Source organism: Ambystoma mexicanum, chromosome 3p (assembly GCF_040938575.1).
Source record: "Ambystoma mexicanum isolate Mex_15411 chromosome 3p, UKY_AmexF1_1, whole genome shotgun sequence".
NCBI lineage: Eukaryota > Metazoa > Chordata > Amphibia > Caudata > Ambystomatidae > Ambystoma > Ambystoma mexicanum.
This window is the reverse complement of record NC_090925.1, coordinates 807581576-807594004: the sequence shown is the minus strand read 5'-3', so window position 1 is coordinate 807594004 and position 12429 is coordinate 807581576.

The following is a 12429-nucleotide window of genomic DNA, read 5'->3' as shown; positions in this document are numbered from 1 at the left end:
TGAAGGGATCCTGGGAATATTTGGAGATGTGTACACTGCATTATATACCTCTGACAATACAGATGAAATAAGACAAACGGAATATCTGAAGAGGGTATCTCTGACAGGCACCACACAAGAGGACAGGGAAAGGTTGCAATGGGATATTCAGGAGGGAGAGGTGATGAAAGTGATCCAATCACAACCCAAAAATAAGGCTCTTGGACCAGACGGTTACCCTGCACACTTTTATAAACAATTTCGAGAGGTATTAACGCCATATCTTACAAAGCTCTAAAATTCTTTTAGATCAAAGTGCATGATCATGAAGTCAATGAATGAAGCCAAGTTGGTGGTGTTCCCTAAGGCAGGCAATGACCCCATGTCTCCCGGTTGCTACAGTTCTATAGAATTATAGATGCCAAAATATACACTAAACTCTTGGCGAACCGCTTAAGGGAACTATTGCTAAAAATAATAGGCCCGGATCAGTCTGGATTTGTCACACAGAGACAAACATATGTTAATGTCCGAAGAGTTCGCCATTTACTATAGGAACTATAGGCCCACTAATGTAAAGTTCAGCAAAATTGTGGGTCTGTTTGTAGAGTTATGGGACTCAGCATTTAAAAAAGAGGGGCTGTCCACTGCCCCCTCCCCATTTCTCCCTGCCCAGAATTTCCACCGGGCATAGAAGCCAGGACTTTCAGAGCTTGGAGGGAAGCAGGCTGTTCAGAAATTTGAGATATGTATCTTGCCAGGACCTCAGACCTTTGAGGATTGCAAAAGGGATTTGGAAAGGGGGAGAGGGGACAGGTTCCGGTATAACCAACTGCAACATTGGCTAGTAAGCCCAAAGATTAAAGAAGCAGCCACGCGACAGTTGACTCCCTTTGAAAAGTATATTACGACCCATACAGGTTCAAAAAGGTTAGTTCCGAGCTTGTACAAATTATTAAATGATGGCACGACTTTGGTACAATGTAATTGCATTAAAAAATTAGAGGCCTCATTGGATGACTTAATACCAAGAGAACAATGGGAATATTTATGGGGATCAATTCTGAAATGCACCCGGTCTATTCAAAAGAGGAAAATGTGGTATAAAATGATGTCACAGTGGCATTATACCCCAGAGCGACTTCACATTATGTTCCCTAAGGTTTCGGATTTATGTTGGAGGGGGTGAGCGGTCAGGGAGAACTGGAGGCATATTTGGTGGGAGTGCCTGATCATTAGACCATACTGGGCCGAATTTCACGAACAAATGGGTGGGATATTCCCCAGCATCAATTCATCAAACACAAGGGTATGGTTGTGTGGATTGTGGGATCCAAAACAGAAAGCTCTATCGAAGAGACAGAAACGTAGCTTCATGATACTCTTGATAGCAGCGTGGCTAATATTGGCGCAGAAGTGGAAACAAAGACGGGCGTAAAACAAACAGACTGGTTACAGAAGGTATGGTCCTATATTTCATTGGAGTGGGCTACCCACACGATCCAAAGAAAGCAAGACTCCTTGAGGGGCAACTGGGATGCTGTGTTGGGATATTTACAAAGTGACTGTATGCTACAATGGTGCCCCCATAGAATTTGGATCCTGGACCTAATGTTACTATGCTAAGCTGTAATTGTGCGATTGATCAATCGACACAGATGCTTTGGCGGGGTTGGGGGAGTTGGAGTGGGGATTGCATTTTCTTTGTTCTGTATGAAAACTAATTTAAAAGTTTTTTTTTTAAAAAACATTTAGCTTTAATTCTGAGGATGTGTCGCATGCATCTACCAATACGTCCTCCCTATCTTTTTCACATGCCATTCTGGACATAAATTGTATTCTTCCTCTTGGTGCCACAACTATTTCTGCTCTGAATTATGTTCTGAACTATTTTGTCTGGCTATACAGGAACATCAATACTAACCTGAATGAGCAACAAGCCATGATCACCATTACAAACTCCAACATGTCCTTTTCTCAAGGCTTTATAACAGCAGTCCAGAAGGATAAGCCTAACAAAGTGCCAGCATCATATCACTCTCAACAGGTTTTGAGCCATCAGGGGGCCTCTTTAGTATCAAGTCCTTTTAACAGCGTAATATGACATGAGCCAAGTATTCTTGATAGCCCTATAAATAGGCCCCCTTAGTTACCCTCCTCTAATGCATCGGTTCTAGTTATGTCACCTAATCAAGCAAAATGCATCTCTGAAGTTCCGTCTACCGATGCCATGAATTACTCTATTTTCTATTAAAGAAGGAAAAATAGATCATGAAATACTGGAGAACAGGCAGCACACAAGTCAACAAATAAGAAGCTGGTAGGAACTAATTTCAATAACGGCTCATGCACATGTTTGTGTAACCTTACAATTACGTCTGAGGAGATGGCCTGCCCACTGGAGGATAATAAAACCACAAAAGGGAGAAAAAAGAAAAGGAATCACAGCTCTCATCCTGGCAAGCATCTGGTTGTTCGTAAGGAACCTATATATTCTAAAAATCCTAAACCATCAAGGGAGCAGAGAATCTAACTGAACCTTCTCAAGGCGAAATCTCAGACTCTGTGCTTAATATCTCAATCTACTCTATAGAGGAAGCTCCACAGCTCCCGCCTGCCACTAATAACTCTGCTGTTATATGGGGTATCGTCTTTCGCTATCGCTAAGCAATCGACGCTGTGCTCTAGAGGAAACAAACCTGAATCTTCAAACAATCTTGACCTAGGTTTCCGTTTTACCACGCTCAAAGCTTGAAGACGGTGAGCTCTGTTTAAATATTATTCTTTGCAGAAATCTCCTGGAAGAATCAAACTAGATCCTCCAACTGATGTTGATGATGATGCTCGATTTACCACCTTGGAAGAACATAGACCGAGAGTGTTGTCCAAAGTTATCTCTTCACAAAGACCCTTGTTACAAATCAGGCCTCGTCTACGCGATCGTGATGAGGTTACCTGCTTCTCTACATTGGAAAAACGGAGGTCAGGCCATAGGTCCACATCAAAACCATAGCAAAAATCATTGTTACCAACGAAAACTATGTGACGTGACTCCTGTTAGAAAGGCTGCCTATTTCCAAAGATTATATCATCTTGAATCACTCTAATGTTTTATCACTATTTAATTCTATTGGCTGTTTAAGAGAGATTAGGTCAAATGATATCAAACAAGTTCAGTTTATCAATTACCATGCTCTTGATCGAGCCATTATTTACATTGAATCGTAATGCATAGCTCAGACATTGTTACAAGCTGTGGAGTACCTTTTACCTTGTGAATATCTCTTCGAAGTCTCACTGGAAACTAAACTGTTCTTGCCACAGAACTTCAATGATTCCCTGCCCTAATCTAGTAAAAGTCCAATACATATTTACACATCATTTGTTCTAATGATAATGATTCTAAAAGAGTAATCCAGCTTAAAGAGGGGGAATCCAAAATTGGCCTTGCTGTGGAGAGCTGCTCCTGGCTGTCCAGAGCCCTGCAGGTGTACCCCTCAGCCTAAACTTAATTCTATGACCAGCAGACCTTTACGCTTAATGTCATGGAACACAAGAGGGTTCTCTCATTTATTTCAGGACCAGACCTGCAATCTTAAAGCTCATGATAAATTTGCTCTACAAGAAATTAGGCTTCTAAAGAACCCCTCTTGGGTGGTTACCTTCTATTCCTTAATCCTATGCATAAGGTTTTGGTGGGTCACCCCTCTGCAGGCTTGATGGTTGGTCTTTGCAGTGGCCTCGACATTTCAGCTAGCATTTTGAACCATGCTAATCCAATTGTACAATCGATTGCATTTTTATGGTATCCTGTGCACTCTCCTAATATGCATAGCTCTTTAATTATTAAAGTGTACTGGAACCCAGTTGGAATTTCACAAACAACCCTATTGAACTCCATTGAAGAGATTTTGGTTAAGTAGCATAATCTTGATGGGTCTAACTATGTAATTATTTGTGGTCATTTTAATATTTCTTGTATAGACATAGAATTCACTACCCTGATAGCAGCTGCATCTAGGAAAGCAACAAACGAAAGAGGAATTGCTTAATCCCTATTGATGCAGTCCTGGGGGGATTTCTTGAAGCTGAAAGGGAACACTTGCAGATAACAAGGCAATTCTTGCTTATATTTTGCTACTGAGTTGTTTTGCCTTTGTACGGTTCTTGAAATCAAGCATTCTATTTTTAGTGACCACTAACCTAGACTTCTCTCTTGTCATATCCTTTGTCTATGTCATATCAGATCTACATATACCACTAACCTCCTATTAAATAATATTTGTAGTCGTTTTTCTTGGAAAACACAAAACACTGTAAATGTAACAACCAGTTAGAGGATGCTTTAGGAAACAATTCACTGGACATGTACCTTGTAATGCACTATTACAGTGATATGTTGGTGAAGTTTAATGAGCAAATCCCTGCATATAGAAAATGTAACTCCAAGCAAAAACATTAAGTCCTCTATGCTCAGTAGAGAAATCGAACATAAGTTGGTTGTCAAAACAACCCTAAAAAACTGGTTGCGGCCCCATAAGTGCGCTATGGTCTCATGACTCTGCCTTTATGCAAAAAATGTAGCCTGGAAAAACTCTGCAGCATTCTGGAAAGTAACCAATTTGGATTCTAATTTACAAGCTGCCACTCAAATAATCCAATTGATTAGTCAGTGTGGGTGTCTCATTTTAGTACTATCTATTCTGACCAAACCCAAAGGAAGAGGCCTTTGACCCTGCCTTCTGCCTCCTCTTGGTCTCTCACCTTAATATCTACAATGTAATTATGAAAAGCAAACATTCTTGTATCCTAGCAAAGCCGGCCTCTCTAATGTGACACTAACACAGAACCCCACCTTATGGTCATTTATTTTAGTAGTACTCTACAAATATATACTTGTTTTACAAGTAATTCCGCAATCATTAAAATCCTGTGTAATTGTCCCCATTCATATGAAGGGTGATTGCGGCAACCCACAAAACTACTGTCCGAACGCCCTGTTGGAAGTTTTGAGTAAGCTTTTTGCATCCTTATTAGAATGTCAAACTGTACTCCTACATTGTAGACATGGATAAATCATTTTATGAGATTCCGCAATATCTTTACAAAATGTCCAGACTCTCGTTATCGTTTTTACTTTTTGAGATTATGTTTTAATCTTTATCCTACGTACGAGATATGGGGATCTCGCAACAAAATGGAAAGGCAAGATGTTGCCAATTGTGTAACTCTCCTGTGATTGAAACTCATCTGTTCACTGAATATAGTTCTTTAAAAACCTTAGGACTCGCCACTTTGGACGGCTTGTAGAACGATTTAGAGTAATAAACGCCTGATATTTTATGGTTAAAAATATTACTAGGTCCTCAAATTTCTTGGCACTTAGCAGCTTTGCATTTTTTAAATTAACTGTATCCTGATCAATTTAATCTGTGGAATTCCTTTTGCAAGAGCTACTGATATTATGAGTTGAAAGTTTTGAGATTGTATTTTTTTATACTCTTTTAGCCTGATATTTTACTTGTGTGAAGTATTGATTGCATTTTTGATTTTAAGTCTGTTGTGAACACTGTGTAAGGTTCATATGTTGATCCAATTCTCAAAAATAGAAAAGAAAAACACAAAGCTCTCAACCACTGAGGTGAAGAATGAGCAGTCCAGGGCAGAGGTGAGCTCTGCTACCTACCCACTCCCAGGGCACATTGAGGTTGACAATTGCTGTGGGCCAAGACCTGCAATTCTGCATCAGAATCTCCCAGGGCTGGGGGAAGCGATCCCTGAAAGGACTCACCCTGTCCTCAAGTCCCAGAGTTGGGTCTCACAGTATCAGGAGGAACAGATCTTCTAAGGCTGGCTGTTCCGCTGTCTCAAAACCGGTCGGACTACTGTCAAAGCTGAACTTCACGCCATTGAGGCAGAGTTCAACGCCATTGACACAGAGGGATCCTGCCGGTGATAACTCCTGGCACTCCTCCGAACCTTCAAACAATTCCTTGCACATTGAGCCCTTGACGCTGCATTGTGCGCTAGCTTAGCCCGTCACCTGCTAGTCTCAAAACAACCACTCAACTGCTGGAGAATCACTTGCCGACTTTGACTAGGGGTTACACAACAACTCACACCTCAAAACTGCTGCTTTGCTGAACCGCAACACGGAGTAACAGGATCACCAATTTGCCCACCATCCCTGCCGACTCAAACTGCTGGAGCCTTACTCATCGACCCCTTCCGGTGGTTGCAACCCGACTCGGATAGACCTCGAAGAGTTCCTGGTGAATGCACCGACCAGCATTGCTGAAAGCCGCCTTGGAGCCGCACACAGCTACTGCATTTGTACCTGCTTGTAGCCCACTTGCTGTTTGAGTACACACGATCCAAGGCACCCGAACTGGGCTTAATCCACTTGTGCTGCTGCTCGAAGCCAAGGTTTGATGCTATTGAACTGCCTAAGAACCGAAACAAGGTACTATTGACCAATAGCTGCCCTCTTGGTCCATGTGGGGCCTGGAGTATGCCAAAGAAACATATCCTTTTAAGAACATTGTGGTTTTCACTTGCCGTACACACTGATTTATATCCCAGAGTGCTGCATTGTACTATCTTTGCTTATTCTCTGTTCTTCCGTCAAGGGTGGGTTTTGTGAATTGTTTTTTCCATTTAGTTATTTTGCACATGGTGTGTTTTATTAAAGTATACCTATTTTTCATAGAACCCTGATAGAAATTCCCTTTATTTTTGACTGTTATGCTTTGCTGTTTGGATCGCTACTGAATCACATTCACACCCTCTTAAGAGCATAGCCTACTACAAAAGGCAAAGGAGGTATATCTCTTAACTGTGTCTATTTTACCTTGAGCACTGTGTTGACTCTTGGTCTGTAGCAGTGTGAGGGCTGAGTGGGCATTTTAGCCCCTCTTCATCCTTGTAGAACTGCGTAGCGGAATCCAATTCGTCACAGGGCCCTATACAAGACCACTTTAAATAAATTACATATAAATGAGACTTCACATTCGGAATTCCTGTTGCCATCCCCTCTGAATTTTAGCGTGCATAAATTTGCATTCTGAAACTTGTAGCTTTAATTCTTCCATTAAAATACAAGATTACAAGCAAAGGAATGCAGTGCGCTTAAAAGCCACTGTGTGTCCATCTCATGGAACACATTAAATAAAAGATGACCTCAGGATAAGTGGTTCCATTTACTTGTGACACTTTTGCCTGCCTTATAAGGGGAATCGTGAGACATTCCCTACCACACAAAAAAGTGTTGTCGGCTGAAATTTCCATCTCTTATGGGGATTTCACATGGCGTGGGGCTTAAAGGCAGCTATGCCCATGCTGTTTCAAACAGCTTCGAGGTGCTTCCCCACCCTATTTTAAATGACTTTGCAATACCCTCTGGAACAGGATCCATTGCAATTCTTTGTTTGGTGTAGGAAAATAATGTGGCTGGAATCTAGCAAGTCATGGATTTACATCTGCAAAATACATGTATTTGAGCCATTCTACATTTTAATTCAACCAATTTGCATTTGTATTTGTATTTATTTTATTTGTATAGCGCAGACCAGGCCCAGAGGCAACCGGGCGCATATCTTCAAAACAAAGGTAATAACAATGCAGGAGCATATTACATAGCATAGGTATACATAGTAGCAGTGCAGATCAGTCAGGCATACATCACATGACTGGGAGTCAGCTATTCAGAAGTCAAATGGCCATCTGGTGTGGCTAGCCAAAGTTTAACCTCAAGTTTGAATGAGTTAAGAGATGGTAGATTTCTAATGGTGAGGGGCACAGTGTTCCAGAGTTTGGCTGCCAAAACTCGGAAGCTGACCTCTCCAGCTGTTTGGAGCTTGAATCTAGGGATTGCGAGGCTTTGGCTGTGGGCAGATCTGAGTGGCCGTGCAGAGATATATTGAGTGAACCGCGAGGCTAAGTAACTAGGGGCTTGGTTGTGAGTGCATTTATAGGTAAGGGCAAGTGATGTGAGTGAGATCCTTTGGGTGACAGAGAGCCAGTGTAGGTTCTTCCTGGTTTCAGAGATTTGTGCTGATATAGGGATGTTGAGGGCTGCTCTGATGGCATTATTTTGAGTGATCTGAAGTTTATTAAGGTAGCTCTGGTTAGTGCCTTGGTACAGTGCATTACAGTAGTCCAATTTGGACATAACCAGTGTCCTGGCAAGGGTGATGCAATTCGGCGTAGATAGGAATGGGCGGCTAGCTGTGATCAACTTACATGTGTAAGCTGATGCGGACGCAACCGCATTAGTTTGTCTGTGAAGTGAGAGTGTAGAATCTAGGTAGATTCATAAGGTCTTTGTATCTTTGGATACTTTGATGGTATTGCCATCGATGTTGAAGGAGCTGAACAGAGGGTTCAACTTGTTGAGTCTATGTTGAGAGCCCAGGATGAGGAGCTTGGTCTTATAGTCGTTAAGACAGAGCTCATGTTGTGCCATCCAGGCTTGGATGACAAGGTAAATGACGTTTAGTGATTTCGAGTCAACAGTGTGGTCGCCTGTGATGGGGATGAGTATCTGGGTGTCATCGGCGTAATTAGTGTAGGTGACACCCAGATAGTCAAGCACATCGAACAGGGGTTTAGTGAACACATTGTAGAGGGTGGGGGCTACGCATGATCCTTGCGGGACCCCACAGGGGACTGGAGCTGGGTCTGCTGAGGAAGTTGGGGAGAATACTCTCATGTGTCTATTGTCTAAGAAGAATCTAATCCAGTTGGTAGCGCTTTCTGAGAAGTGGGCTGCAGATTTCAGATGTTGACAAAGGACTTGGTGGTTGACCAGATCGAAGGCAGCAGATAGGTCCAGAAGGAGTAGTAGTGCCAGTTTGCCATTATCTTTTAGGTCCTCAATTTGGGTTTTAAGGTCTAAGAGGGCAGTTTCCGTCCCATGTTTGGGTCTAAAGTCGGATTGTCTAGTGCCTAGCAGATTGTTTGTTTCCAGATAGTTCTGTATCTGTAAGTAAGCTGCTCTGTCTAATATTTTTAGAAGAAATGGGACTGTAGTAATAGGCCTGTAGTTAGTTGGTAACTCCGGATCTAGAGTCGTTTTTTTAGAAGTGGGATGACCCAGGCATCCTTCAAATTGTTGGGGACCACTCCAGATTGAAATGAGGAATTAATGAGAGTGGTTATGAATGGAGCGAGTTCATGTGCCGATTCCTTAATGATCGGTGCGGGGCAGGTGTCACCTTGACAGTTCGAAGGTTTTAAGGTGCTGATGATTTTTTCCACTTCAGAGATGGAGAGTGAGGTCAAGCTGAAAGGCTTGAGGGAAGGTGGGATGGTCGTTTTAGGTGGTGTGGTTTTGTTTAGGGGGAGGTGAGAAGGGGGTTTTGTTTGGCGTTAATTTTGGCTTGCAAGGTAAAGATTTTGTTGAGAAGTGCATTTTGGATATTATTGCACCAAGAGCTGTCTTTGATGCAGGAGTCAGGGATAGGCGGCGGGGATTCTAGTTCTTTGAGAATTTTGAATAGCTCTTTTGTGTTGGATTCGGCTTGAGATATGCATTGGTTATATGTCTCTTTTTTGGCTTGGAGGATGGCTTCCTTATAGTTAAGTGAAGTAATGAGGAAGGAGTCTTTGTTAGCTGAGCTAGGATTGCTTTTCCAAAGAGCTTCGGCCTTCCGCTTTTCTTTGCGCAGAACTCTAAGCTGCGGGGTGAACCATGAGTTCAGATGGGATTGTTGTTTAGCTTTGCATATTTTTAAAGGGGCTATAGTCTCAATGGCTTTGAGGAATGTAGAGTTGAAGGTGTCTACTAGGACAGTAGGGTCCTTGTGCTGCAAAGCACATTTGTTGAGGGTGGGGAGAATGAGAGGGAGAAATTTGTCTCAGGTAATGTCCTTTTTGTTCCTGGTGGGTATATCAGGGGCTATAGTCGGTTTGGGCTGGGGGTTAGTGGATGGTAGGTGGAAGGTAATGATATGATGGTCGGACCATGCGCAGGGGGAGTTAGAGGTGATAGTGGTGTTGCAGTTAAGGTCAGATATCCAGTCAAGCGTTCTGCCCTTATTATGGGTAGGTGCGAGAATGCGTTGTTGGAAGTCTAGGTTACCAAGGGTGGTGGCAACCTCGATGGCCACGTGGTCCTTAGGGTCAGAGAGGCCCAAATTGAGATCACCTAGTAGCAACACCTGCGAGTTAGGCTTAGTGTTGGTAGACAATATAGAAGAGATGTCATCAGTGAATGAGCCAAGAGGACCTGGGCGTCTGTAGATGAGATGTAGTGTAGCTGTGTTAGTCGGTGAGAGGGATAGTTTCACGGAAAGGGATTCTGCAGAGCTGAGTTGGGAGCAGGTAGTGGTCCGCATAGTGATGTTATCTTTGTCTATAAATGCGACTCCACCTCCTTTGGTCAGGTTGGACTGGCGGTCGTTTCTAATGATAGAATAGCCATTAGGTAAGGCTAAGGCGAGAAGAGGGCCAGAGGCAGCATGTAGCCAAGTTTCAGTAATGGCTAAAAAATCAAGATTTTGGACGGTGATAAGGTCAGCAATGTCAAGAGCGTGTGCCGTGAGGGATCTGGCATTGATAAGAGCTCCCTTGAGCGTTGTGGTGGGGGTGGGGGTGGGGGGGATTGGGCCTAGAAGGTGAATCATGTTGTATGTGGGAGATGAGGCTGCGCTGTGTGCAAGGTGCGCGGGGCAGTCTAGATCTGAGTCTGATGTTTCTAGATTGTAGTGTGCAAGGTTGGTTAGGTGTAGGTTTTGTGGCAAAGTGCTTGAGCCACAGAGCCGGGTCATTGAGGTACGGATTAAAAGAGTAGTCTGTGCAATGATGCATGGTAGGGGAGTATGAAAGGACGTCGAGTTGGATGGGAGTGTGTTGTGGTTTGGCAGTGCTGGTGGAATGGGTGCTAAGAGTAGAAATGACGTATCCTACAGTGATTAGGTGTAAAAGGTGGAGGCAAGCAGGGTGCCACAGCCGCATGGCGTAACCAGGAAGTTAGGATGACAAGTAAGGTGAGGTGCCAGACTCTACTTAAGGTGAGGTCCTAATCAAGAGGCTAATTAACAGTGGGGAAGGCCATGTAAGTGACTGCAGGTGATGAGCAAGGTGAGCACCTAATTCAGGATCACATTGTAGGCAATTATGCGCAGAAGTCACACATTGAATAGGATGCAATAGGGCACCTTAATTCGAAATCATAGTCAGAGGCATAAATGCACTAATATCACACATTGAAAGCACAGTAAATATGATGTAAAGGGACACCTAGATTTGAAGATACTAGATGAGACAAGAGTGCACTGAGGTCACACTTTGAGTGGGAAACAGTGGGGCACCTAATTCGAAATCAAAGCCAGGGGCATAAATGCACTAATATCACACATTAAAAGCACATTAAATATGATGAATTGGGACATCTAGATTTAAGAATTACTGAGAGAGGCAAATATGCACTAATAACACACTATAAATAGATGCAGAGGGACACCTAGATTCGAGACATAGGCGGAGGCAGATGGTCATACAAGTAGCACAACAACCGCATAGACTATAGCACATAGGTTTAAATAGTGACACACAGAGGTGCAAGACACTGTGATACAACAGATAGTTGCAGTGGAGCCATGGTTTGGTAAGAGTATCTAGCAAGTCAGGTCAGGGTGATTGCAAGTCCTGGAATGCCGTGCACGGGGGCAGTGTCTACGAAAGTTGCGGTGTGACTGTGGGAGTATAAGACAGTCGCTGAAAGTCAAGGACACAAAATGACAACAGTGCTGTGGAGGTTACTTTTGCAGGCCGGCGTGTGGACCAGGGGGTCTGGCATACGGCATAATCAGCATGAACAGGCAGGGAACAGGCAACGGCCTTGTTGTCGTTGGCCTTGCTGGAGGTGGGCCGGCTCCGCCTGCCTGCATTTCCCAGTACTAACATGGGGTCCATTTCTGATCAACGGTCTAGTGTCGATGTTGCATTTTGGCTCATTTCAAAGCAGTACTTGGGTACTTCAGCGCTTTTTTTGTTATATTTATCTCCTGGACTGGTATTACTTCTACCCAGCTGTGATCTGGCCCTGGTCAGATGCCATGACATTTTTATGGGGGAGGGCTGATCATGGACATCACAGCAGCCTCCTGTGGTACTCTGGGACACCAGTACCAGGAGGCCCTGTGCCTCACAGGATTGATGGGTGGGGTTGGTCATGGACATCGTACCAGCCCCCCTGAGCTGCTATGGGACACCAGTACATGTGAGGCGCTGTGCGCCCTACCAGCTCATGCAGACCCATGCTGATTTCCTGGCAGGGGTCCCCACGGCAACCTGGCCTGCAGGCCCTGCAGGCCTCAATGAGAGACAGACTTAGGTAATTCCCTTTCGCAGTCTGCAGCCGTTCTGTTCCACGTGCCTGCAGGGCTCCCTTTTATTAACTCGAGCCATGACTCAGTCATGGCCCATCTTAAAAGGGCAATGCACATG